Source organism: Mytilus galloprovincialis, chromosome 5 (assembly GCF_965363235.1).
Source record: "Mytilus galloprovincialis chromosome 5, xbMytGall1.hap1.1, whole genome shotgun sequence".
Taxonomy (NCBI): Eukaryota; Metazoa; Mollusca; class Bivalvia; order Mytilida; family Mytilidae; genus Mytilus; species Mytilus galloprovincialis.
In genome coordinates this window covers 4,571,582-4,575,343 of record NC_134842.1, presented here as the reverse complement: position 1 = coordinate 4,575,343, position 3,762 = coordinate 4,571,582, and positions in this window count along the sequence as shown.

Here is a 3,762-nt window from a genome sequence, read left to right as displayed (position 1 = left end):
AACACAAAACTCATCAAATGATAATGTCATCACAGCAGTTCCTAACACTTTTAAATCACCACCACTAGCTGTGATGAATCTGGTATCCACTGGTCTTAGCATAGGTCTACTATCAGGCAAAATATTTCTGTAGCATTCTTCTGTTATGAAAGTACATCTTGCACCGGTATCAATCTTCCAACTAATTGATGATCCTTCTATTTGACCATCCACCATCATACCAACTTTTCCAGGTATTTTCGTTAACATAGCTACGTTGTTTTGCCCAATATTATCTGACAATAATTCATTGTCTATGTGTTCCCCTCTTAGATAAACAAACGCACCACCACTCAACCGCTTAGGTGTTATGTGATACTCTGGAGTTAAATCTTGGTCTAATAAGTGATCCAAGTCAATCTCCATATCACCCCTTTCAGTTTGAGTGGAACGTGTCGTCCTATGTTTATCCAAGGAACACTCCTTTAAACTTCTGCTAGGCCACCAGGTACCGTCGGTCGGAGCAGGGCCTATTGCTCCGACCGGTTGTTGTTTAACTACTGGACGGTACCACCGCTAATCTGAGCGGTGTCTTCCTCTGGTACCGTCTGATTTGAAATGTTCTGATTGTTTGAATGTGTCTTACTCCAACAGTACTCTCTTGTGTGTCCTTTTCTTCCACAATTCGTACACTGTCTATATATCTTATTTTGATATCTTCGGTTGTTTATAGGACTTTCTGAATAATTGTTCTTCTTTGAACTCGGTTCATAAACATCCCTTTCTTTTTCCACTGTATAAACATTATTTCTCTTGTTAACCTTGTTCACATTTCCTTCATTTATTCTAATACATTCTTCTTGCATGGCACTTGCAACAGCTTCCTGGAGAGTCCTAGGCCTAGTTCGCCTTATAAACATGCGGAACTCCTCCGACTCACCGCAAGCGTCAAGAAACGATCTGATACTATTTTCTTGGACAAGTTCTGGATGAGATGGGTATGCACGCCTGTTCAAATCTTCAATAGATTGCCCCAAATCTCTAAACGATTCCCCAGGTTTCCTTCTCCTTAGTTTTGCCTCTGCAAGGTAGCTTTCTTTCATGTTTGAATGTCCAAATCGTAACTCCATCTTATCTATCAAACTCTCCCATCTCATTTGGATATCTAAAGGCAATCCGTGCACAAATGTTTCTGCCTGTCCTCGCAAGGTTGTAAAGAACACTAACCTTTTCCTCTCTTCATTCCACGCATTTAGTGTCGCAATGTTTTCAAAGTAACGTAGAAAGTCTGCTAACACATCATCGTTACTGCCACTAAATGTCCGCTTTACCTGAACTTCGGATCGGTTAACTTGCAGAGATGATGATGAGTTCATCGGTACATTCCTTGCATTGTCTCGACTATGTGGAATGTTCTGGTCAAAGTTCAATTGCTTACGCACGGAATCTGTTGGTCTTCTTCTGTACTCATTTTGGTTATCAAAGTGTTCCAGACGTTTTGTGGTTTCATTTATGAATAACTTCACAATTACTGAAACTTGAAATGTTATTAGCAGAGTAACCACCAATAATAGAACATTTTGCTTCAGCCAACAAACAATGTCATGAAATGGAAATGTTACGGAAAAGAATCCGATCACAAGTATCAAACTTAAAATAAACCAAATCCATCTTAGAACAAATTTCTTCCATTTATGATCAATTCCGGCTGTATTAGCATTTTGTTGTCTCTGGTTCATATCAAACATTGGTGTGCTCGAAATAAAAGATTCATCCTTCCAATTTCTGCTACCGTCGAAACCACCCCACCTGTTAGCTGTCGGCACCGTCGACAATGGGGTTCCAGGGACCGTCCGGTGTGCGGTTCTGGCATCTCCCGGTGTCCTTGGAATGGAATCGGGTACCCCTTGGAATTCTTGAGATGGTGAAAATAATCCTGGTGAATACTGACTTCTGTTCCTAAAGTTGTGTTCTTCAGAAACAGTCTGCTCTTCTCCAATGTTCGAAAAATCCATTGAATAAGAATTATAGTCAGTTCTATTTCGATCCATCTCCATTAATAATAAAACACAGCTTGTACTGAAAATTCTAACATGTATCCAAATAGTTTAAGTCTCACTGATATTCTAACAATTATCCTCATTACGAATCTATAAAACTTTGTGTATGGCTATCCCACCGCTGCCACCATTTGTAGCGTTGTCGTTTTTGTATGGATTCGTGTTTGTCGATGTGTTATTTTGGTAGCGTAAATTACGTGAAATCCATATTCAAATGGCACAAAGAAAACAAACCACAACACAAAGTTTCGAATCAAATCACTATGTAATCTGTTAAATGTATATCAGTTTGACATAATAAAACAGTTGAACAATAATCCTAATTCACTAACACAATATTACTCTCAACACTTCTAACTAACAATCTCAATTCTATCTCTTACTCTTTCTATCCCCCTCTGATCTCTCTCGCATCCCCTTATATACATATTTACAGGCGGTACCCCGACGGTTCCAAAGATGGGGTACCGGGCGGTTCTATAGATACCGGGCGGTACCTCAACGGTTCTAAAGATTGGCTACCGGGCGGTACCCTGACAGTTTTAAAGATGGAGTTACCGGACGGTACCCCGACGGTTCCAAAGATGGGGTACCGGGCGGTTCTTAAGATACCGGGCGGTGAATTTAAATAATATAGAAACCGTTCAAATAAATAAAAATACTGGGCATTGCCCTGTAGAAATGTAATTTAACCCAAATATATTAATAAAAAGATATCTTACATAATAATAATTTATACAGACAAACTAAAATCGCTACAATATTACTGAATTGTCTCCCTTTTCTCAGTGATAATCTGTGCAACTTATGGATCTGATTATTGACTTGTATATGATTTAATTTCACAATGACAACATTTAAATCATTTTAGTGTACATTTTTATTGTGAAGACAATGTTTATTAATAAGCATCTTATTAACTTAAAATTTAGACTTTCTGCATTAGTTGAACCTTACTAATCTTACTAATCACGGTCCACGTATATTTTTTCCACCCAACAATTGCTAACTGATGATTGATTGATTGTTAGTGTTTTAACGCCACTTTTAAGCACTGCATTTAGGCTATTTCGGGGCGGCCAGTTTTTATTGGGGGTGGGGGTGCGGGGGGGGGGGGAGCCGGAGTGCCGGAGAAAACCACCGACCTTCGATAGGAAGTCAATTAAGATTGGAGTCGAGTGCATCCGCACGAGCGGGTTCGAACAAAAAAGGATTGTCAGTTTTCCTATTGAAGGTATGTGGTTTTCTCCGGGCATTCCGGCTTCATTCACCAATAAAAGCTGGCCGCCATGAAATAGCATAAATGCGGTGCTTAAAAGTGCCGTTAAAATACCAAAAATAAAATAAATAATATAGCATTTATAAATATATAGTAAAACATTCATATTATCATTTGTGTGTAAGTCAAATATTAGATATTTCCATTGTGCCTTTCCAGAATACAGATGTGTAAATGAGCTGTCAACAAAAAATAAACATTGAGAAATGGAACTCCCGCGTAGACGGAGAACTGAGTTCACAAAATATGGAAAAGAAATTACGATCCCAAGGATATAGTTATGTTAAATATTGTTTCCAACCTGGGACAGATTTCCCAGATCACACGCATGAGGTATCGAAAAAGGATTCGATTATATCGGGAAATTTTCAGTTTAGTATGTATGGAGAAACTGTAGTGTTAGAACCAGGAGATATAGTTGAAGTTCCTAAACATATTGTACAC